Raw genomic sequence first — 26,240 nt, 5'->3', positions numbered from 1 at the left:
GATCTCGAAAAATGTTGTTAACAAATTCTTGGAAGACCGCAAGGGCATTACAAAGCCCGAAGGGCATCACGAGATACTCGTAGTGTCCGTCTCGAGTGTTGAAAGTGGTCTGCCATTGGTCTCCTTGTCGAATCCTGATCAGGTTATATTCACCCCTATGGTGCACTTTAGTGAAGATTTGTGTCCCACGGATGCGGTCAAATAATTCGGAAATAACAGAAGTGGGTAACGATTCTTCACTGTTATGGCATTGAGTTTACGGTAATCGATGCATGGTCTAAGTGAACCATTTTTCTTTACAAAAAGAATAGGATTTTCGAATGAAACCTCTTCTAAGATTCTCAGAAACGTACATAGCTTGAGTTTCTGGTAATGATAATGGAAAGATTCTACCCCTAGGTATAGTTTTACCTGGGTCCAAATCGATGGGGCAATACCAAGGACAATGAGCAGGTAGTTGTTCAGCGGCAACTTTGCTGAAGATGTCCAAGAAGTCAGAGTAGGCTTTGGGGAGGATCACCTGAGGAGAGCTTACTCAACAGGAAATAATCAAATTACCAGGAACCATTGGCATCAAACGACGTGCATGGCATAACAGACCCCAATAAATCACTTGAGCATGATGCCAGTCAAATTGTGGAGAGTGTGTCTTCAACCAGGGTAGGTCCAAAATAATTGGGTTGAGAGATTGATTGGATACATTTTCTGGTTGTCCCGCAGAGTAGAGCGCTCCTACCAACAGCCGAATAGGAACCGTAAAGCAGGTGATAGAGCCATTGGAGACTCGGTTTCCATCTTCTGCAGTCAGCTCCAAAGGCTGTGTTAAACGAGTGGTCTGGAGGTGAAGCTTAGAAACCAGACTGGAGGATATGAAGTTTCCTGCAGACCCCGAGTCCACAATGGCAGACAGCAGTTGAGGACCATCAGGAGAAAGAATGGTGATGGGCATAAGAAACTCAGATTCTTTTTAGAAACAGGGAGAAATGGACTGGGATCCTAGGCTGGCCTCCCTGCTATCACCTAGGTTGGAGCGTTTCCCGGTCTGTCTGTCGCGTTCTTTGGGAGAAAGGCGTGACCACCCTATTTGCATAGGCTTCTCTGTGGGAGGTACAGGAGGCAGAAAATGAGGTGCCAGGAAAGAAAAGGAGTGACGACCCTGATCACGTTCATGTGTGCTTTCGCAATGACGTATGTCCACTTTAATACATAGAGAGATCAAATTGTCAAATTTGGAAGGAAGATCTTGTGATGCCAGATCATTTAGTCCTTGCCAGTAGGTAGCAGATAGGGCCTTGTCATTCCAGCGAAGTTCTGATTCAAGGGTCCGGAATTGCACAGCGTATTGACAAGCTGAATTCTGACGTAGAATTAAGAGCCCAGATGCAGTAGTGGACGCACACCCAGTTTCTTCAAAGACCTTATGAAAATTTTCGATGAAAGTCGTAGAATTTTGGAGCTTGACCCGAAAGGAGAGAAATAATGTATGCCACTTTGGTTCTGTCTGAGGAAAAGTTCTCTGGTTCCAATTCAAATTGTATGGCACATTGATTGAGGAACCCACAGCACTTCTTGGGATCACCGTCAAACTTCTCTGGAGGGGGTTTGCGTAAACCCCTGGTGCTAGTAGAACTGGTGGAGACGATGGCAGAAGAGGTGGTTACCATCACGGAGGGTACGATGGAACAAGCTGGTAAAGAACCTTGCAGGGAGTCCAGGCGGGAAACCACACCTTGAATGCATTGGTGAGCTGGGCTTGGTTTTCTTCCTGCTGGTTCACTCGCTGGGCCAAGTGTAGGAGAAGATCCCAGGCTGATGGTTATTTCTGTGTACTCATGGCCAGAGTATACTGTCACATTTGTAGTACTGAAGTAGCCACTCACTGGTATTGACACAACAAGATTGAGAGGCACAGAGTCTAATGCACCCCCGGTATTCACCAAGGACCCCCCGCAAGGAGGTATGGGCTTGGCTGCGTGAGGTGCGCAGGTCACGGTTCTCCCAACTAGCCACCAGTGCAATGGAGTATACACAGGATGGCAGGATTAGCGAGAGTGGGACAGCCGAGGCGAGGTTCAAGGGGGAATCCCAGAAGTGTGGTCAAGGTAAGCCGAGGTCAGGAACTGCTGGACACTAATGTACCGAATCACAAAGCTAAAGGGGAGGTCAAATAATGAGCCAGCAGTCAGGAACGTTAAGCAACAAACAGGAACAAGGAGAAGGACACTGGAACACTGGAGACTGGTGAACCAATACTTTGGCAAGGAGCCAGTGAAAGTGAGGTCCCTAAATAGGAGGTCCCCCTGATTGGGGGGATGAGGATTTTGACGGTCAGAGCACAGCTGACCATCGATGGAGCCACGGCTGATGCGCACTGAAGGAAGCCGACAGCCAGAAGAGCATCCTGTTGCTAGGCAACAGGACACGAGCAGGGAGACAAGCAGGCAGCCGTTCCCCGGCACCTATGAGCAGTGCGGGGGCAACGCCTGACAAACTGATGTAATGAGCCTGAACCTTCAGGTACAGAAATCTGCTTTTCTTTACTGTGAATACTAAAGTAAAACAATGTGGAATTTTGAGTAAGGTGTAAGTTACATGCCCTTACTTTAAGTAAATGGAACTTGCAGGCCCTCAACCCTATTTCTGGCACAGAGAGTGCTAATGCATGGGGACAAAGAGAGTGTTTTTTGCCACATTCTTTGCAGGCTTGATTACCTTAGTAGATTCAGTCCCATGCTGACTAGGATATAGTGTGACCAGCCCAGCATGGCATAGCCTGGTGTCTGGTACCGCATTTGAAGGGGGATTACATGTGCATTGTCCACATTAGCAGTAGGCAAACCAGAACATGCTTAAAGAGCATCTTGAGATGGGTACACACACAATATTTTGAGTTGATTTTCAAATATATGGATATACACATTAAGCAGCAATCTTACCACCGAAATTTTAAGTTTCTGTTCGGGCTGCAAATTTGCAGCGGATTCTAAATCAAGCACAATTTTGCTACTTATGAGGTAGTCGTTACAATCTAGACTGTAAAAAATATACAGGATATAAATTTAGTGTTCTTTTAGTAATAATTTATAACAACGTAAGGGGGGGTATTCAATTGTTAGCGTTAACGCTAACAAACGTGCGCTCCAAAAATCTTACCGTTAATACGGTAATTACTCGCGGAATTTCAGCTCGCAGCCCCCTGAGCGGCGAGCTGAAATTCCACGAGTAAACTACCGTATTAACGCTTTTCGCGCGCAATATTACCGTATAAACGGTAATATTTTTTGAGCGCTCGTTTTTCAGCGTTAACGCTGACAATTGAATACGCCCCTTTAAATTTAATTTATTATAACGGTCATTAGAAGATGTCTTTAAGAAACAACAAATCAAAAATTATGTATTTTCATTAGAACCTGGTGTTATTCTATGTTCTTTTAATAATTTTTATTTGACATATAATTTTCCAAGATCAGTGAGGTATAACAAAATTATTAGGACTAATCAGGTAGGCGAAAGTATTCAAAAGTGTTTTTTGAGTCATCCATTTTTTGACAGTATGTGCTCAAACCACATATATTCATACCAAGGTACAGATTCAATTCCTGGGGTTGTTCTTTAGGACAACGCGGGCCATGCACTATTACCATCATTACGGTAATAGCTGCACCTTTATTACCGTTACTACGATAAATTTAAACTGGATTTTTGCTTCTGGCTCACAGAGCTGCAAGCAAACATCAGCGTTGAAATTAGCATAGTAACGGTAATAATGCGCAGCTATTGCCGTAGTGACGATAATAATGCGCGGCCTGCGTTGTTCTAAATAACAATGCTGGGAATTGAATCTGCCCCCAAGAATTGATTGGTACCCTAAATAAACAGCATAGAACCTTTTATAGTTGCATCCAGAGTTCTCTGTTTGTAAGGTTACTTCCTATCATAGAATTGTAATTGGAGTCTGCAGTGGATTTAATGCATTTGACAATGTAAGAATTTCATGACACATTGCATCATTGTATTATATGGGCGAGTTAGCAATACAATCAATTTGTGATATAAATGATAATTTGTGTTAATTTTATTAATATAGAACATTAAGGGCGACACCTTTATCAAAATTGTATAGTGTATAGTCAGACAATGACTGGATCATACATGGGTGCCTTTATTTAGCTTCATTGGATTGTCACTTTGCACTCCGCTATGAACATTTACTAATAAGCTGATAGTATTGTCACCAAAGTCACCAGGAGTGTCATAGCTACTTTGTAATAACCTTGTCAACACATACTTACAGTGATTCCAAATTAATGAATCATATTGAAAAAAATATCTAGAGCTCTTTTGCAATGTCAATTACTGGAAACTTGCCTTTTAAACAAAACACATAGTAAAAAGTCTAATTTTTCATTATATATTCATTTTAAAATATACTGCGGCTCAGTAAGGCCAGATATTGAAATAGTGTGAGTCTATGGAGGTAAGTAAATAGATGAGAAGTTGGTGCTAAAAGGAGGATTTGACAAGAACTGTTCTCTCTTGGATACAGGCTCTTCACTTGGGGACAGGGAGCACTCCAATAGGGTGAAGGTGCATGGTTAGAAGGATGGAGGAAATTTAGAAAATCGGTAGATGGTGAAGATATAAGCATTGTTCATGATAGAGTAGACAGGAAACAAGGCTTAGTCAGGGGAAATGGGAGATGAGTGGCTTGGATGGAAGAGGTGATAATGCATAAAATTAAAAGTGGCAGCAAAAATACTAAATTTATAATAACAAATGTTAGGAGTCTAGTAGTAAATGAACTAATGTAGTAAATGTTGTAGTAAATTATTAAACATTTTGAAACTCATGACTGGTGAGTGAATTTAGAAGGGTATAGCGTGTTTAGGAATGATAGAAAAGATATGAAACGTGAAGAGGTTTGTGTATTTGTAAAAACCTGTTTAAGACCTGCCCAGTGGAAATCATCTGTGAGCCAGAAAACAATGTACAATTTGTATGCGTAACATAAAGCAAAGTAAACAGCGGTTCTGGCATAGGAAGCCAATATTTATTTATTAAAAAATACAACTTCCTTTCCCAAATAGAGAAACCAACTAGATGGGTGTGCTGTTGAACTTGGTATTGTCTAATTCAGCAATCATTATATCTAATATACAGTTGAGTGGGAAATTAGGAAATTGTATCAAAATAAGGTGACATTTAACCTGTTTCAAAATTTTTAAAGGTGTCACAAACATTATGAATTTTATGTTTATTGTGCTCATATAAACATTCGAGCTTCATTCTAAACTGGGAAATGTACTTGTAAATAAAAGTATGGATATCACATTCAGAAGTTTTAAAAAATATTTAATTAAATACTGTTATAACTGCAACATGATTTAAACATGTTACCTAACACAACAGGAGGTGCAGTTTTGCCTAAACAAGATTAAGACAAATAAAACACCTTCCCACAGATGGCATCCACCCATGTGAGCTAAATGAACTACGTAAAGTAATTGATACATCAAAATGTATTATATTTATGTAATCCTTCATAACAGAGTCAGTGCCAAAATAATGGCAAAAAGTAGCAGAATTAGAACCAGTATATTATAGATCAGTGCGTATGATCTCAGTTGCTGGTAAATTATTTGGATTAAGGGATTCTAAGGATACAGATAAATATTGTTCTAAGCATCTTTCTGGAACAATGTTATAAAGATAGAGACTCCATTTAATACACATATAATAAACGGCGGGTTTGAAAAAGTGGAGATGTTGTCTATAGCAACCAATCTTTTTCTAGCTTTCATTTATATAGTGCATTCTACAAAATGACAGCTAGAATCTGGTTGCTATAGGCAACATCTCCACTTTTCAAACCCGCAGTTTAGTAAATATATCCCCATATAACATATACATTAATCTGCATTCCCTGTGGTAGCAACTACATGCTATGTTTTTTATCTTTAAATTCAATTTATACACATGCATGCCTGACTTGTTATACACAATGGGCTGTATTTACGAACTGAAAACTGCCAAGGCGTAGCATGGGTTTGCTAAGTAAGATGCCAGCTTATGGAGTAGGTGCATCTCTGCACCTAGTTTTGCTTAGCAGTGCAAAAAGAAGATTTTATTTTGTGGAGTGAGATCATTCAAATGAGAGGTTGGATTTTTAGGGGTATTTGCAGAAGGGTGCACATTTGTCAAAAATATGCTTGGGTAGATTTCCTAAACCGTCTAAAAAGGAAAACTGGAGGTGCTGTAGCACCTACTAGAAAAGTATAACTAGAATCTGAGCAAAACCTCCACTTTTTATTTTTAGAAGGTTTAGTAAATCTACCGCTTAATCTTTGCATCGAACACAAAAGTATTACATGAAATAAAGGCAGTCCCGATCTCCCCTCAAAATTGGAATTATTTTAAGACATAAATAAGGGTAAGCCAAGGAATATTTAAGTAGCAAAAAATGGAAAAGTGGTTGATAGATGTGACTTTTTGCACAGTGTCCTACTTCACCTATAGGAACCTCTTATTTGTAGAGGCATCTCCTGTGAGTGGAGAGAAGACAAGCACCCTGAAATACACTGTACAGACCATCTAGTGCACTTGTAGATGCGCTTTTTCTATTACAACACAATTGAGGCCTCATTACAAATATGAGTCACTGTGGTTAGTCAGCATGGATTCATTAAGCAATGTATATATTTGAAAAATATAATGATAATATAAATATTTTTTTTTTTATCAGGAGGTAATTTTGAAACAGAATCTTGGTAATACAATTGATGTGATATATTTTGCTACTCCTTAATTTGTTTAATGAATATTGCATACAAAAGATGATTATTATATCCTGACATAGTGCATGTCGTATACCTCAATACACTGAGGCTTTTGTAAGTTGCAATTGCTATTTACAACAAAGATGTTCTTACAATAATTTTTATTGAGTTTTTCATCTTTACTAAGTTGCTTTATACACAGGCATCTTGGGAGTCTGGAGGTTTACCTCTGGCCACTACAGTCTATATATCTACTCTGGAGGGTTGGGACCCCCTCCCCCACTATTCCCATCTGATTGGCAGCCATTACACATTTTTTTCCGGGAGAAGCGCAGATACTTCCAACTCCTCACTGCTTAAACTTTATAACTATGTATCAAACTACCATAAAATCATTGGATGCAGTACAAAAGGCCATATAACCAAAATATATTAACAGTAAGAGTGATCATTACTGAAGTGATCATAATACAATACAAATCATAAACATAAAATATCTATATAAACAGTTTTTACTACTACAACCTTAAAGGCACTGAAAGTGTAGAACTCAAGGAGCATGCGATCAGACCATTCACATATTTTACAATAAAAATATATCCAAAGATTTGATTGTTTATTATTGTTCTGCCAGTCTCCTTTCACTTACCTCATTTACAGATGAGATTCTAATGTGGAGAGACCCAGTTGCTTCCTGTCAACTATGAAAACATTCACCATCTTTGATACCTAAAGTCCTCTCTGATTCTTTATTTTCCACATAGGAGATGAGAGTTCTTTACACATTTTTTCATCCATTCCCCTCTATCATTCCATCCCCCTCCCCTGCCCTTCCCTGCCTCTTTCTCCTCTTACTAACATCGTCCGGTTCTCTCTTCTCCTCCCTCTTTCCTCCCCTTGTTCCCTTTCTCTCTTACGATCTATACATCTGTCAGTACTATTTTGATTCATATATCTGCAATCTCACACTGAGATACTCATACTTTCATTTCTTAATAAAAAAAATTGTATTGTGGATTTGCGCTTGTTCTGATATGTATATGTTAACATTCCAATCCACTCCCTCCTCTTTTCTTTTTTGTACCCCTCCCTCACACCCTTAATTTCAGTGAAATTTCAATAAAAGTTTATTTAAAAAAAAAAAAAAAAAAGAAAAAAACTCACCATCTATTAACCTTCTCCTGCCTCCTACGTGTCTTGCTCCAGATGATTGAAACAAGTACATTTTAAACTATCATTTCCAGTGCTAAAATGCATAAGCCATCGGTTAACATATTTTTTTTTTACTGTTTAAATATTTTATTGCGTTACAAGTTGTAAGCAAAAAAAAGAGGTACTGTATAAATTAAAAACTACTTACTACATAATTACTGTATAAACTGCACATATAATCATTATAGAGCAAATAAAGGTTAGAGATAATCTGCCAGACCCAAATCTATTTATGTAATCCCATCCTATCCCAACCTGTTCTAACACCCCAATTTTCTATTATTTCAATCCCATCCCATTTTAGAAATTTACACATATCTTAAACCAGAGTTGTGTTCTCTAATCCTAAATAATAGATACAGTATACCTAAATAAGAGGCATTATGAAAGGCGAAGCTGTGTGGTAGTTTCTGCTACTACATTTTGCTGCAGCCCATTAGAGGCCTGCTGGCTACTGGACAGTCACGTATTTGTTATTAATTTACCACTCTAATCTGTAAGTTATCACCACCCCAAAATAATTAATCAGTGACAGCAGCAGTTTTGATCGCTGGAGAAATTAAGAAGAAATACATGCACAAATAAGCAATTCCAAATATATTGATATGGATTGAACTTTGATAGATATTTGAATGAATTTCTTGATATAAGCCAGGAATGGAGGTTATGCACAGCTCTATATGATCCATTTAGACTTTAGCCTGGGCTTCTCCTTTGTTGGAAAATAAATACCTAATTCTGCACAATAGTTTTCTTTTTATTCTGGCATTCCTTTAAGTTACTTGACGAACCCACTTGCATCTGCTAGTCTTCTACGTTATAGGCAGGGTACTCTGACAATAAGCCGATGTGCTGTACAATTCTCTACTACAAATTCAGAATTGGACTGGAACAAAGAGGTATTTGTCACCACCCCTGATGATCTTATCACCTAATACAATAATGTAGATAAGTATTTCAGGAAACAAAGTTTGGAAAAGATAGGTATCTGGTAGGCTATAGTAAAGAGATATATTTCAAGAATGTGTCTTATGATTTGAAGGCTCGGCGAGAGTATGAGGAGGTGTACTTGGGAATTCCAACTGGGTAGCAGGAGGGGGTAAGTTTAGTAGGCAAGAAAGAGAGGCAGTTATTAGAGGGGAGGCAACACACGGATCAGGGCATGAGGGAGAATAATTTAAGATGAGCTGTGTGATGTATGATCTGGTGGTATAGTTGAGAGTTCTGTAACAACCTAATCCAAGGGGATGATGAGCAATTTGAGTTGTATTCTAGAGGTTATGGGGAGCTGTTGTACGTTTTCGTAGATTGGTACAGCAGATGTGGAAGGTGAGGGAGAAAGATCCACCTTGCTGATTGAAATGGGGAAAGAAAGGTGGGAATGCTAGATGTGCTGAGATTGAAAAAGAGGTGGGAGATGATGAGAGAATCGATAAGAGATTGCATCTTGGATAAGAAAAGGGCACATTGTAGCAATATTTCAAAGGTAACAATAACAGCTCTGTGATAGAGACTTGCATGTAAGGGGTATGCAGAGGATGGAGTCAACAATGACACCAAGTGGGCTTTGGAAATTAAGGAAAATGTGGTGTTGCTAACGGTGAGGTAGATTTGAGGAGAGGTATTGACTCTAGGAAGAGGAAAGATGATAAGCTCTGTTTTGGACATGTTGAGATTTAGGTAGCATTGGGATATTTACATGGAAATAGCAGGAGACAGTTGGTCATAGTAGAGAAGAGGAGAAGTAAGGGTCGGAGGACAGGTAGATTTTGGATGCTCTCAGTGTAGTGGTGGTACTGGAGACTGATTAAGTACATTAGTTCACCAAGCAAATGTGTACAGTGAGAAAAACAGAGATCTAAAAACAGAGGGAGAACATACAAACTCCACACAGATAAGGCCATGGTTGGGAATCAAACTCATGACCTTAGTGTAGAAAAAAAGGTCCCAACAGGTCCCTAATTTAAACCCTCTACCCTTCCCTTGTTTCCAAGATGGACTATGGGTGGTGTCTCAAGTCCCCAGGATCATTTGCACGAGTCATGATGCGGATCTTCACACCTCTAATTTCAAAATGAATCACTTGATGCCATTGATATTTGTATTTATATCTAACAACATATGCCTCATACATCATTCATGCAATTAACATTACATGTAATTAAATGTATAAAGATCCCTGTTTACTTTCCTTCACACTTTGTAATACCCACATCATGTGTAATACCCACATGACTGTGTAATACTCACATCGGAGATGGGTTCCTGATCTTTTATTTAACTAATTATTAATTATCTACATATGTACATTGGGTGGCTATTGTACAGACAGATGGCTCCCTATAGACCACAATCGGGACACATGGGTCTTAATTTAGCTATTTTCACACTGTATAGTTAGGCCTAATGAATGACTGATGCATAGAATCTGTACACCACTGTTACTTTGCTACAGTTAACTACATATAGATCATAATCAATACACACTTATGGGGCCATTAAGGTCTTGGGGGTTGGGTGGGATGCATACTAAGCAACTACAGTTAGATAAAGAGTACTGCAACAATCTGACACGGAACATTTTCCCTTGAGAACATCCCTGTGAGAGACAAAATGCAATGGGACAATACACAATGCAATACACTCAGTAACAGGGAAAGTTTTACCCGTTTTTCTGAGGATTCTGGGTATAGACTACATAAAATGTTGAATACAGAATGAGAGTAGGGACGCAGCCTGGATTTAATAAGGCACACACCACCTTGCCAGTCAGACAGACATTGTTTTTAAAACAGTTAAACACATGACAGACCTTCTAGCAAGGAGCCTAATTTTTCTAAATAAACATATTACAATTTTTTATGAATGTTCTTACTGCAATGTTTGTAAACTTGTGAACTCACAGAGTAGAGCTTTTTTGATTCCTCTAATATTATTTTTACGTATAGGATAAAACTAGGATGAACTGTCAAACAGCATCAGTAATTTACCTCCTGGAATACCTATGCAGATTGAAGTATGAGGCAAAGCCAATAGTCTACTGAAGCTGTATATACAAGAACATGTGAGGAAAAATGTGAATAAGGTCGATACACATTCTGTATCAAGATATTTTTTAATTACCATAATGCAGACCCAAGTGACTAAAGCAACTGAAATGCCACATTAGGCTGTAGAGGGGGCGATCTACCGAATAAACTAGCATACAGAGAGATGTTTTGGATTATTATGTGCCCTTTGGATGATATAAGGACTTTGAGTTCTACTAGTTATCTGATATATCTATGTGCTCTTTGGGGGGAGTTCAATTAGCCGCGAGGTGTCTCCAAAAAGTCTACAAAACACCTTGAGGTGTTGATTTGACAGAAATCTCAACTCATTTTTTCGCGCCTCATGTAGCCAACAAATGGTGGCTAGCTATTCAATGAATAGGATTGTTCATGTCTATGACAAGATGGCTCCACCCTTATATGGTAATTGAGAAATTGCCATCTGTGCATCTATCAATTCCAAAATGGCGCTACTCTGTATATATGGTAATAAGGCCATGAATATATGTTCTTACCTATGAACTTTGGATAAGCAAAGTGGTGCTGTTTATTAAGGTAATGAGATTTATGCATGTGCCTTTTACATAACATTTTCAATGATGCTGTTTTTCTGTTTATGGGTGGAAGTGATGTAACACTTACTAGTCTGAGGGTAAGAGAGGCTGTATTTAAACTGCTTCATTTAACATACCCATACCCCCTGAGGAAGTACAAAGGATGAAAGTGTAGGATTGGCCATCGCTTGACATCTGAATTCTTTTTAGTGATTGTGGGACTCTTCTCCTTCCAGGGACTTTCCCCACAAATGGGCAGCTTCATTTAAAGGATTGTAGATAAGCCTAAGATGTTTTTATTTAATGTATAAGCATTGTAGTAATCTATTTATTATTTGTAATTAAAGTTTTGGGAAATTTAAAACATGGCAGTTTTTACTCTTTATAAACATAAGGTATATCTCTATGTGGCAAAGTGAATATTCTTTCTGGTATCCACATTTATAAATATACTTTTCTCGCAATATGGTTTAAACATGTACTAAACTATATGATTTTTGCTTTGTGGAGTTTTTTAGCTTCTTGACTTTTTGGAGCCCAAGCGCTAGGTTTACTAAACTGCGGGTTTGAAAAAGTGGAGATGTTGTCTACAGCAACCAATCAGATTCTAGTTATCATTTATTTAGTACATTCTACAAAATTACAGCTAAAATCTGATTGGTTTCTATAGCCAACGTCTCCACTTTAAAAACCCTCATTTTAGTAAATATACCCCTAAGACTCTTATATGAATGTACTCCTAAAAGTTTGAATAAGATATCCTCATTCTAATTTCCACACAATATTTAAATAAGCTAATTTTAATTCACTTTTGATATGCGGCCACATGTTGTATCACACTTTTATCATTTTATTTATTACTATATACTAGAGATGGTCACTGACCCCCGTGTTTTGGTTTTGGATTCAATTTTGGATCTGGATTACCGTCGTGTTTTGGTTTTGGTTTTTCAAAACCGCCATTGCGTGTTTTGGTTTTGGTTTTGGTTTTGTTTGGTTTTGTTTTGCTATTTTGTTGTAAAATCAATGTTTTTGAATCTAAAATAACCCAATTTAGTGCTCCAACTGTTTCATAGATAAGTAATCTATTTGTAGAGGTAATAAATCATCCAAAAAACAGTTTAATTCCTGGTAGGTAGGCCTTTATTTATTCTACACACAAAACAGATTGTCTTCCTCTCCATCTATGCATATTGGCAATGCAGCCATCGTCTTTGGATGTATATTACACCCTACACTTATAGTTAAATATGTAAAGAAATGGAAAAAGGCAGTTTGCTTTCTGTCTCTATAGGCCCCCCTGCACTTGTCGAAAATACAAAACAATTCAGCCGTTATAGACTGTACAATATTAATTGAAATGGAAAAAGCCAGTTTGGTTTCTGGCTCTCTAGGCCCCCCTCCACTTGTCGAAAATACAAAAAAATTAGCCGTTATAGACTGTACAATATTAATTGAAATGGACAAAGCCAGTTTGGTTTCTGGCTTTCTAGACCCCCCTCCACTTGTCGAAAATACTAAAAAATTCAGCCGTTATAGACTGTACATTATTAAGAGAAATGGACAAAGCCAGTTTGGGGTCACTCTGTCTATGACACCCTACCCTTAAGAATAAATTGCCCAAACAGCAGCCTTTCAAGACGGTACATGATATGGAAATGCCACAAGTCCCTTTCCTCTTTGGGGGTAGATTGCACCCTACACTTACATAGAAAGTTTTAAAAAGATGTTATCATCACCATCTTCAGCTTCATCCCCACCCTCATCAGTGTGTACGTCATCATCACAGACTATCAATTTATCGCCGCTTGAATCCGCCATTAGAGAACAGTCAGTGCTTGGATGTCTTGGATGGTGAAGGCCTTCCTCGTGGAAGATGTAGTTCATTTTTATAAACATCATTTTCTCCACATTTTTGGGAAGTAACCTTTTACGGCAATCACTGACTAAGTTCCCTGCTGTGCGGAACACTCGTTCAGAGTACACACTGGAGGGTGGGCAGCTTAAGTATTGCAAAGCAAGTTTGTACATGGGTTTCCAAATGGCCTGCTTTTCTTCCCAGTAAGGAAAGGGACTGTCTGACATTTCCATATCAACTACCTCTTGAAAGTAATTCTCCACCATCCTTTGCGTGTTTATACTCTTATTGGATGGAGTTATGGGCAAAGTGACACATTTTTTCGAAAAATCCTTCAAACCAGCCCAGATGTTAAATTGTTCTGGTCTGCCCCCTGCATCTTCCCTGCTTCTTTTTGGGAAATTTAATTTTTTACGAGCAGCAGCAGCTTGAGAAAGTGAACGAGGGCACGTCGTCAAGCCGAGGCCCAGTTCAGCGGCCAACTTGCTGAGCAATAGCTCCTAGCAAAAGTTCACATCTCGCTCATTTACAAGTAAAGACTCAATGTAGGTCTTAAACCTTGGATCAAGAACAGTGGCCAAAACGTACTGATCCGAGTTCAAGATCTTAATAACTCGAGGATCATTGTGAAGCGAAAGAAGTACTTGATCGACAAGGCCAACATACTTTGCTGAATTGCTTGCTTTCAGCTCCTCCTTCTTTTTCTCAAGCTGCTTTTCCAATAGTGTAATTAAAGGAATGACTTGGCTCAAACTAGCAGTGTCTGCACTCACCTCACACGTCACAACTTCAAATGGTTTCAGCACCTTGCACAGCACTAAAAGGATTCCCCACTGTGCAAGAGTGAAATACATCCCCCCCCATTTCCCAATGTCATGGCTTGGGCAATATGCTTGGATGGCTTTGCGCTGTTCCTCCATCCTCTGAAGCATGTACAGGGTGGAATTCCACCTAGTTACCACCTTTTGCTTAAGTTGGTGGCTGGGCAAGTTAAACTGCTCTTAGAGCTGCTGTAATCTCCTTCATGCTGTGGCTGAATGCCTGAAATGGCCTGAAATTTTACGGGCCACCAAAAGCATCTCCTGCACCTCATGGTTATTTCATAGGAAGCTCTGCACCACCAAGTTGATGGTGTGAGCAAAACAGGGAATGTGTTGGAAATCACCCAGCTGTAATGCTGGCACTATATTGTTGGCGTTATCAGAAATGACATACCCTGGGGAGAGTCCAAGTGGTATAAGCCATGTATCAATCACATCTCTCAGTTTGCGTAACAAATTGTCAGCTGTATGCCTGTTATTGAAGCCGGTGATACAAAGAGTGGCCTGCCTGTGACAAATGTTATGTAGTGGTGTACATGCTGCTGCTGTTCCTGCTGGTGAAGGTGAATGACCAATCCAGTGGGCTGTCACAGTCATATAGTCTTTGGTTTGACCACTTCCACTTGTCCACATATCTGTGGTTAAGTGGACAGTGGGCAGAATGGCATTTTTCAGCGCAATCTCTACATTTTTACACACTTTTTGGTATAGTTGTGGATTTGCTTTATGGGAGAAATGGTGTCGCGATGGAATTCTGTAACGCGGACACAAAACCTCAATTAACTGTGAAAAACCAGCTGCATTTATTGTGGAGATTGGACTCAGATCTAACACTAACATTGCAGCCATGGCGTCTGTGATTCGCTTGGCGACTGGGTGACTGCTGTCATATATGTTTCCCCTAGCAAATGATTGTTTCACAGTTAATTGCTGTAATGTAGGACTGCTCATTTTCTTGACCTGCCTCTGGGCTGACGATTCACCCCCAGCAGCAGCAACAGCAGCAGCAGCAGTGGGACTAACGCTTTCTTCAGAGGAATCAATAATAGTGCAGGAGTCATCCAACCTTAATAAGTGGGATGCCGGGCTAACTCCGAGCGCTACTGAGGATATTGATGAGGATGGTGTGGTGGGTGTATTTTGTAGCCGTCGGGATGTCGGTGTGCGGATGGTCTTAGCTGATGATGGAGTGCTTTATGGGAAGAACTTTCAGCTTTTCCCAACACTTTGCCATGAACGCTCGTTAAATGGCGTAACATAGACGAGGTTCCAAGATGGTTATGATCCCTCCCTCGACTGACTGTAGCTTGACATACACTACAAATGGCTATACAATTGTTGTCTGGATTTGGGTAGAAATAATTCCACACATAAGAAGTGGATTTTTTTGTTTTATGCCCAGGCATGACAATGGCCTTTTTCTTGTCACGTGCCAGAACTGCTGCCACTGGTGCAGGACTTACACAAACAACCTCATCCTCATCAACATCCTCATTAGCGCCCTCGTCGCCTACACAAATCTCCCCCTCATCCTCTTCTAATTCCAAAGTGGCATCCTCAATTTGTGTATCACCGGCTACACTCGGGCTATTAAGGCACACATCAGCAGAATGCCTACGATTAGACATCCCACTGTTGGATGGACTCTCCACAGGGATTGGTGTCATTTCTGAATCAGAGCAAACATTATCCTCTAATGCCTTACTGTTATCTTGCAGCTCGGCTTTGACGCGTAACAGTAGTTGTGCACCAATTGTAGGCTCTGTAACTTTTTGGGATCTGCCACTAATAGCCAAAGGTGAAGGCCTCATTCTCTCTTTGCCACTGCGTGTGTAGAGTGGCATGTTGGCAATTTTTTTTTTAATCGGCACTTAATTTTTGCTCAGTAACACTTCTTTTTCACTACAACACAGTAAAAAAAAAAATTGTTTTTGTTTTTTGGACTGATTTCAAAACACTGTGTAGTTTGACATCGCCTTGCCCAGATGACGTACTGGGAACACTTACATCAGGACTGGTGACAGAACCTGGTTGCTCATTCTGATCATATGTGGACTGCTTTGAATCCATTCTGAGCCCAAAGCACTTGTAGTGGTAAAAATTATTTGGTAAGATACTGCTGACAGACAGTAATTTTGACAGCCAGAAATATTTATGCACAATTATGGGGGACACCCCAAAAGCACTGGGGAGTGCTAAAAATTAGTTGGTAGATACTGCTGACAGATAGTAATTTTGACAGCCAGAAATATTTATGCACAATTATGGGGGACACCCCAAAAGCACTGGGGAGTGCTAAAAATTAGTTGGTAGATAGTGCTGACAGATAGTAATTTTGACAGCCAGAAATATTTATGCACAATTATGGGGGACACCCCAGAAGCACTGGGGAGTGAGAAATATTGAAAAAAGAAAACCTCTATCCTCCTCTCTTCTCTAGCGATTTTTGTTACATCAATTGGAATCAGAGTATTAGATTCTCTGTCCCTGCTCTAATCAGCCTTAGACTACTGCTCTCTTCCTCTGTCAAATGGCGATGGATTGCTGTGGAGGCGGGTATTTATAATCTTGAAGTATCGCAAGAACCGAGCCCTGAGATCCGACGACGTCACGTTGACGTTCAGCCTCAATTTGGATTCAGAGGGGGCTGGAGAGTACCGAGCTACTCAGCTCGGTACTCGGATACCCAAAGTTCGGGTGGGTTTGGTTCTCGGGGAACCGGACCCGCCCATCTCTACTATATACTATTTTTGGCACTCGTGTGTTGTTTAACATAGGATCTTACTCTCCAAATGAAGAGAGAATGACCAACAGCTGTTAGATATATAATGCTCCTACTGTACAGGTAAGGTAAGGAGTTGAACCTCATACACATAATAGTTAAGGATTATATAGTGTATATGTCGTACAGTTTTGATATTTTTAGATTTGTACTTTAACAGAAAACTGCCCCTGCCCGTTCTGTCTTCTTGTATGCCTGACTATCCTAGGGCCTTCCATTCATTCAGACATAAATAATAATAATATCATATGGACAGCTAAGGTCACCAGGAAAATAGCTACAATTAGGCATAGAAGATGGATACATGCATGGTAATTTCAGAATAAAACATCACATCATAGAATCTGATATGAGTTACCCTTTGTAAAAATGCACAATCATGAAGATGTATATATATTTATATATATATATATATATATATATATATATATATATAAGTTAACCCGGGCATGATACTCATGCATTCTAGTCAAATCAAGCTACTTAAGGTGTTAAAAAGGTTCTTGTCATGCATTTGGGGCTAGGCCAGGCCTCCTCAGGGGAAGAGCGTTACTTCCCGACGTAAGCGCCCTTTTTTAACGTGGTTTTGTCCACATGTCACCACCTCATCATTCTTCTCCATCACCTCATCCTTCATCTTCATCGCCACATCCTTAATCTCCATCGTTTTACTGTTCTAAAACCTCTTGATGCACAATGTTTCTGCTAAACACCTTATCGCTGTGCTCAATCAGTCTTCCTTGAAGGGCAGTATTCATAACCTGCACTTTCACATCACTGCTTCTCTGTACTCGTGAAAATGCGACATACAATTGTCCATGACCAAACACAGGCTCTGGTAAATACCCACACGGTCAAGAGTTTGAACCCCTTAACTGGTAAATTTAGCCTTTACTACCCCTCCCACGGAGAGAAGGGGGGATGATGGAAGTTAACTGACATAACTATTATAATTTTTTTGTCAAATAATGTCAGTATACCAAATTTCAGGTCAATTGGATGAGCCCTTTCTGAGAAAATAGTTTTTTCCACACACACTAACACACGCCGCTAGGCTTATATATATTAGATATATACGTGCTTCTATTAGATATGCAAAAAGTTCTGGCATCATATGGCATAATATTAATAGCAATAAAACCTCAAATCTCTATTTGTAAGACAGAAATGCAGATCAGCCTTGATGACGCTAGAACAGTGATGGGCAAGAGGAGGCTTTACTGTTACTGTTTTATGTTACTATAGTACAGTTATGTTACTATAGTACAGTTCTGGGCACCACTCTATAAAAAAGATAATTTGGAACTAGAAAAGGTCCAGAGAAGGGCGACAAAATTGATAAAGGGCATGAAGTCATTAAGTTATATGGAAAGGTTAGCCAGTTTAGGCATGTTTACTTTAGAGAAGAGGCGTCTAAGGGGAGATATGATTACTATGTACAAATACATTAAGGGTCAATACAGAGAACTTTTTTGGGAACTTTTTACTCCAAGGACTATACACAGGACACGCGGTCACCCCCTAAGGTTAGAGGAGAGGAAATTTCACAACCAGCAAAGGAAGGGATTCTTTACAGTAAGGGCAGTCAAGATATGGAATTCATTGCCAGGGAAGGTTGTGATGGCAGATTCAATAGATATGTTTATGAAAGGGTTAGACAAATTTTTAGCAGAAAAGTGTATCCATGGATACGACAGTTAATTAAAATGAAGGATAGTAGTGGATATAGGGTAAAAATAGGACTGCAATATTGAGTCTGGGGGGATTTTCCCTATTGAAACAGATTGGTGGTTGCTTACTCTGGATCAATTTCAAATATAAGTGCAGGATCGCAGAAGATCCAAAATAGATTGAACTTGATGGACTGGTGTCTTTTTTCAACCTCATCAACTATGTTACTATGTTATTTGTTTATTATAGGTTGTAACGCTTGTTTAACAAGCCTGTTTATATGTTATTGATTAATTGTATTCTTTTAACTTATTACAAAGGTTAATGGTAATATGCAACCTTTTTAAAAAATTTACAGGGCTGAACCATGTGGTCCTTGAAGTAGATCAGTTTGCCTATAACTGCCATCTTATTTTACTATTGTGGCCAGTATTTTATTTTTCTATTTTTCCAAACCAATTTACAATTAGAAAGGGACTGTGCAAGAAAACACATTCTTTCAGGATTTCTTAATATATAATGAATATAGAGAGTAGTGGTGTATCTCATATAATCAACTTGTTTTGCTTCAAAATGAAATAGGAGTAGTGAGGAAAATGTTGTACATAATAAATGGGATATTAATAGTCACCTTGTAAATTCATCAGATGGGAGTGAGCCTGCTTCAGAATTAGCACATGGAAGAAAAGTCGAGTAAGAATATTAGGTGATATGATATATCACTGCCCTTTTACAGGTCACCCTTTAGTATGGAAACATACAGTTAATTTTTGCAAATTAATTAAAGGAAGAGTGTGAATGTTCAATACCTGAATCCAATACCTTTCATTTGCTATTTATTTTAACATTCTGTAGAAGTTAGTGGAAAACATGACATTCTAAAATTTGTATTATTTTATACTAGTGTTGGTTATAAAAAATTTAGTTGTGGGTAGAGTATTCTGAAACGAAAAACAAGTGATAGTCAATAGTTTCAGCAAAGATGCTGTAAGGTTCTGCCTGGAATTAAAACAAGGCCCTCCTGGCTGCTCCTTAGTCTCTAAGGTATTGGAGCAGGTGCTACTGTTTACCTCTCCTCCTGCTCATCTGTTATGTGTGTTGATTTTTTTTACTGTTTTGTCTGTCTTCTCTATAAACGGTCTGCCAAAATGCTAGAGGTTTCAGCTGAATTTGTTTTACTTTATCCATGTCCCAGCCTTGTTCTTGGTTGTGTCTGTGGCCTTGTTCCTTTAGTCTCAGTTGACTCATGGGTATGTTTACTAAACTGTGGATTTGAAAACTGGAGATGTTGTCAATAGCAACCAAACAGATTTTAGCTGTCATTTTGTAGAATGTACTAAATAAATGATAACTCAAATCTGATTGGCTGTTATAAGCAACATCTCCACTTTTTCAAATCCGCAGCTTGATAAATTTACCCCTTAGACTATCTTGTGTATCCTGCACTAGCTGCAATTTCTGTTTATTCTGTTTCCTTGTTTTCTTCTTAACCCAGTGTTTGCCTTGTTCCTTTTATTGTAAGCACCTTTTTCCTAATGTGTTTGTCCTGGTCTTGTTACCCCTGCTTGATTTGTTGTAGATCCAATTGTTTTTATGCATTTGATTATCCAAAGGCTCATCCTTAAGGTCTAATGCACCTATCGTTAAACAGTGCAGCCCACCCTTCCCCACGACCTGGTGACGAGAGGCAAGGTCACCTAAGAGGGATTTGTAGGAAGCGAAGACTCACGAGACTATAGAGTGATGATGCAAATAAACCTGTTATCCTGAGTCACAGGGGCAGGCTTATCCATACCGGGTATGGGCACCCCATGTGGGTTCCAGAGTCTATTTAACACTCTGGTTTCCATCTTTAGATACAGGCAACCATATTTAGCCGGTACCTGGAAACTAAGCTGGGTCCCCAACAAGTGGTGAGATACCATATTAGAGCCCAGTAAGGGCAATAAAAAGAACCTCCAATTCTAAGGAGCCCCTGAGAGGGGTGGTTTTAGAGGGGTGAAAAGCCCAATCAAATAATAACCCTATGAGAGAAAGGCAGCTGCAGCAGGGGGTTCCCCACCTTTACGGGTAGCCCACGAAGAGACATCATGTATATATGCAACAGTGTAAGAGCTGCACTTGGACAAGAGTGGGAGAGTTCCCCCACAGCAAAGGTCTTAAGGATGCTAGAGCAATTGGATGGAAATCTGCCTGGAGAAGCTTGCCTTGAAGAAAAGCATTGAATGGCAGGCAGAAACCATTGGAAGGGGTGAATGCAACTGGCTGCAAGCCACATTAATGTTAGAGAAGACCCTGTGAAGACCCCTCTTGAAAAGCCCTCCACACTGTAGGGGGGGGGTTGCTGGAGTGGCATCTGACTAGCAGAGCTGAATTAGGGAAAGAAATTCCCCCTGTAAAAGAGCCCCCTTGAAAAGGCCCCCATAATATGAGGGGAGCCCAGTGCAATCAGGCAGTCAGCTACTCTGGAGAAAAGGAGTCACCACAGTTAGTGATAGATGGAGTCCTATGGTTTGTAGCCATAACAGTAGTGGGTACTGGTACGAAATTGGGAAACTGCGCTCCCTGTAAAATCACAGACCTGCTGCCGTGGAGGGCAAATAGTTAAGACTGAGGAGTTTCAAACCTCCTGGAAAGATAAAAGAATTTATTGAAGTGTAGAAATGGGTATATAAACTATATCATGTGTACATTTCAGGAAAAGCTTTGAAATAATATAGCTTCTTGCATAAAGTTTTTGCAACAGTTTGAAATAAAGCAAACAAAATGTATTATAAGCTGAAGCTTATATACACAGTTATACATTGGTTGTCAATCAATGTCTCTAAATAAGTATACACATGGAGGTCAATGGTATATATGTTGTTGTTAAGCCTTTGCATATACCTTTTCAATACATTATACACAGATGGGTCAGTAATGAAGAATAATGGTGTAGAGCAGTGGTTCCCAAACTTTTGCAGTTCGCGGCACCCTTAGAGTCTCCATAATTTTTTCAAGGCACCCCTCCAAAATAATTACCGAGCAGTCCTGTTATAGAAGTAGTTGGGTCAAAAAAAAGTAGTAAGTATTTAGGTCAGGACAGAAATACTTATTAAGTTGTATGCAAAAATAATATATAAATATATAAATATAAATCCAAGGGAAAAGAATATTTTTATATATTTCTTTCAATTATATTTCTGTCAAAGAATAATTTACAGCTAACTCACTCTGTGCCCTCCTTCATCTCCACACACTCTGTGCCCTCCTTCATCTCCACACAAGCTGCCCCCTCTGTCCCCTCACTCTGCCCCTTCTCACTCTGCCCCCTCACTCTGCCCTTTGTCACGTTGCCTCCTTTGCCCCTTGTCACGCTGCCCCCTCTGCCCCTTGTCATGCTGCCCCTTCTGCCCCTTGTCACGCTGCCCCCTCTGCCCCTTGCACGCTGTCTCCTCTGCCCCTTGTCACGCTGCCCCCTCTGCCCCTTGTCACGCTGCCTCCTCTGCCCCTTGTCACGCTGTCTCCTCTGCCCCTTGACACGCTGCCACCTCTGCCCCTTGTCACGCTGCCACCTCTGCCCCTTGTCACGCTGCCTCTTCTGCTGCAGCCAGCCAAAGAAAAAAAAACTTACCAATCTGCACGGCGCCCGGGACCAAGCATTCTCCTCTCTCCCGCAGCTGTCAGCTATCTTCACAACTTGTAGAAGGGATGGCTCAGACCAGGTTTGAGAAATAAGAGGATAGTCAGGAGCAGAAGGTTGCTAACAGGTGGTCACAATGTCCTCTGAATTGGCAGGCGTAGATCTTGCAAACTTCTCCAGGCACGCAGCTACAACAACAGTTTGGTTGAATTTACCCATTTAAACTAGGAGCCCCTGATTATTTTGGTACTAGGAAAGCAGGGATGTGGAAGGGAGGCACAAATACCACAAATATGTACTGCTGCGGTATAAATAACAGGTGTTTCCTCACACTGCAGGTAGTTTGTGACGGCCAAGAAGAAGCGGCTAAATACTAAGGCAAAGTATTGAATGTTTATAAAGTCAGGCACTTTTCTCTCTGTCACAGTGTATACAACCTCACAGTATTTATTATCAAATATGTGCACTGAAACACTAAGGGCTCAGAGACTAAAGTTCCTCAGCCAAGTGCAAAACTCCAATACAATGTTCTCCACATACAGTCCTTAATTATAGGCTGGCATATGCATCATCATCAATTGACAATTATTATCTATTGGTGCCCAATGCTGGAACTTGAAAAGCACCTAGTTGTGACAATTTGATGCACCACTGTGTAGAAAAGTGTTGCAGGATTCAAATACCCCAGAGCCCAGGGACAGTTACTGGAGTGTGGCACAGATACTGGCAGACAGCCTACTGTTCATTTTTCTGCCACTCCTATGCTGTGCGGTAAGCGTAATGCTGTGTAATGGTGACTCCTGTTGCAGAAATAGAAAGGTACTCACTCCCCGTTCTCCCAGCATTTAGTGAAACTGATGCAGTCTAGTGACCACCGCTATCTGCGTCCTCAGAGCAGACCACTGATTTGCAATGAACAGCAGAGGCTCTACAAGCTGCAAGGCAAGAAGCACAGGACCAAGTGTCTGTGAGTAGCTGTCTGCAGAGTCCAGTGCTGGATAAAACTGTGCTCGAGTTGTCAGCTGAGGGAGAGAGGAGGATGGTGGTCCCGGGCGCCGCGCGGATTCGCAAGTATTTTTTTTTTGTGCTTTTTGTTTCTGCCTTTTCCGCGGCACCCCTGTGACAGCGCCGCGGCTCACACTTTGGGGACCGCTGGTGTAGAGTAAAATATCAATTTCCAACAATGACATAGATATAAGCTGATTAAACAAGCAGGATGTCCCACTTGGGTATAGATCGTATATGGCTAATTTTGGTGATGAGTCTGATATTCGTAGCTTCCTTGTATGAGCATGACATTTTGTCCTCAAATATGATTCAAGGTCCAGATAATTATCCTCTGATAGGGACAAAGAATTGTTCCAAACTTAAAGCTGTGTGATCACAATAGTGTTCCTTCCTGATGGAATCAATAGTCATATATGTGTCCACAATGGCAGCCCCCATTATTCCGATGGCAATTGGAGTGTCAGTAAAATAGACATATGCTGCTAGCAAATCCACTATAGTCACACGGTCGTGGGACAAAAAGTAAAAAAAGACTTACACTTTCGAAAGGTTTCTTAGATGAGTTCTATGCTTCCTTAAAGTGCCTCCGTGATTGCGCGACTACGATTATAAGCTGATATTTTCAGGACAACCTGAAGTGAGACAGAGTCTCTAGCCATTGGGGTGTTTAAAAGGTCTCTCTGAATATATAATGTTGTACAGTACTGCAACATGGTTCTTAAGAATGGAAGGGTCCCTAGATGTTGGGATGACACCTGAAAGTGGCAGTGAGAGATGTAGCATAGGCGCTGGAGTAAAAAGATCCCTGTAAAATATTGGGTGCACCGTGGCAAGGAGAATCCCTGTTGGTGCGTGAGCATGAAAATCTGACGTATGCCCATTGTGTGTTTCCTCCTGTCAGAGAGAGAGACAAGTATTCTTAGAAAGTGTGGAACTGCTGCATTCAGCAACACCGGATACTCAGCTCTGTAGTTTTGTGTGCTGGATTTAAACAAGTAGGGCCTGATTCATTAAGAAAAGTAAGGCAAAAAAGGAGTACGTTTTCTCCTGGACAAACAATGTTGCATTGAAACAGGTGCAAATTAGTTTATTATTTTGCGTGGAAAGAAAATACTGACTGTTTTTTCATGTAACACACCAATATTTGATTGCTGTATTTTTACACTGAAATTTAAAGTTGTTCTAGGACATGCCCTATACCCACTATATGTCTGCCATAACATTTAAAATTTACCAACCCCTCCAATGTAACATGGCTGTGTCAAAGTGTGAGGGACTTACCTGGATGTGAGGCATCCAGTGGGTCCCTCTCTGCTCCCACGGGCACTCCAGCGGCGCCCGTGCGGTTGACCAAGATGGGGAATTAATCGGAGTTCCCCGCTCTGTCATCTGTATAGCGGCACCACGGCACCAATCGGGGCTCACCACGGTGTTGCGCAGGGACGCAGTGGCTTTATCAGATGTTGCTGCGTCTATTTAAGGCACCAGCTTTCACGAGAATGCGTCATTTGGCGGCGGTGCAGGAACAGGGAGGAAATAGCGCGCAATGGGACCGAGGAAGGAGAAGAAAGCAGTAGCCGGCAGCAACGAGTGGAAGCAGAGAGCCCTTGTCAGGGCTAAGAGCGCCTCTGCCTCCTGAAGACCCAACGGGGACCACTGGAGAAGCTGGCGTTGAGCAGGGAGGACAGCAGCAGCAGCTGGGGGGACCCAAGGAGAAGACCCCTGAAGACGGCAGAGTACGATAGGGCCCTATTGGAAAACCCTTCTCCCAGGTCCATGCCCGCACTTCTGTCCATAACCCTGTGGTCAGCCTTCAGCATTGTTTTCTTTCTTCAGGCGCAAGGCCTGTGAGCACAGTCAGGCATTAGGTCTGTGTTCGGATAGTGAGCACAAGGCCCGGACGCAGCTAGGTTTAGGTAGGTAACTATTTGAGCACAAGGCCCCAGTGCTAGCCACAGGTCAGTAGGCCCCTAGGTATTGTTTAAAGGGTACTAGGCCCTATTTGTAGGTTCAGGGCAGTAGGCCCTAGGTAGTGTTTAATTGGCACAAGGCCCTAGTGGTAGGTTCAGGGCAGTAAGCCCTAGGTAGGGTTTAAAGGGCACAAAGCCCTAGCAGCAGGTTCAGACTAGTAGGCCCCATCGGTAGTGGTCCCCGGGCACAAGGCCCCAGCGAGCGGTTGTATATGCTACCTAGAGGTAGCATATACAAGGCAAGCAGGCCCTCGGAGGAACATTAGGTCCTTGTTGTTGTAAGTGTGCAACGGGTGGGAAGTAAACGTGTCTTGCTATTCTTTAGTCCGGGATTAGAGCCATCTAGGGCGCGTCGTGTCTCATTGTTATACCGTATCGCATTGTGTATTGCTTGTGGTGGTATTGTTGTACATCTCTCTCTAGGTGCAAGTCGTCAGGCCCCTATCCTCGGTAGGCTCTTGGTTTTGGTTTTTTTCCTTCCCTCTCCTTCGCCTGCCTCCCCTTAGGGACATAGTTAGTAATGCCCTTCACATACGCTTAAAGGTTAGGTCACACAGTAGTATTCCATCCCATATGTCCCCAGGGTCACAGCGTTAGGGGGGCAGTGGTGGAGTTCCCCATTGCCCACGCAACACGCTCCTGGTGAGTTTTGGCAGGCCCCACCTCCAGTTCCACTTGGGTGCCTGACGCTGAGTTCCGGCAGCTCCGCCTGACGGTTCCAGTTCAGGCAGTGTTACTACTGTGTTGGGCGGGTCTAGCCTGAGTTCTGGCAGCGGCCACTGTCGGTTCCAGGTGGAGGCACCTGACCAGGTGGCGTTCGATTCTGTGGGTTCCACCGCGATGCCCTGACATGGTGCATGTTCCCCTAGAAGTAAGTCTGGCGACTTGGTAGAGCCCTATAAGTTGGGTAAGGATA

At 41.0% G+C, this 26,240-nt stretch overlaps 1 protein-coding gene across 16 annotated transcripts in view; it reads right to left on the bottom strand.

The window, feature by feature from the left end:
• Positions 1-26,240, bottom strand: part of NRXN2 (neurexin 2) — a 725,960-nt gene that overhangs the window by 614,045 nt on the left and 85,675 nt on the right. Inside the window, exon 1 of one of the 16 annotated variants that reach the window (XM_075188776.1) lies at positions 7,426-7,569. The exons of the other annotated variants lie outside the window; for them this stretch is intronic. The gene's annotated coding sequence lies outside the window, so the exon portion shown is untranslated. Of the gene's footprint in view, positions 1-7,425; positions 7,570-26,240 lie in introns of those variants that run through there. 16 annotated transcript variants of the gene reach the window in all.

The sequence above is a fragment of the Mixophyes fleayi genome, chromosome 10, assembly GCF_038048845.1.
Source record: "Mixophyes fleayi isolate aMixFle1 chromosome 10, aMixFle1.hap1, whole genome shotgun sequence".
NCBI classification, from domain to species: Eukaryota; Metazoa; Chordata; class Amphibia; order Anura; family Limnodynastidae; genus Mixophyes; species Mixophyes fleayi.
Note: the sequence above shows the minus strand (reverse complement) of the source record. Positions and strands in the feature narration are given on the sequence as shown.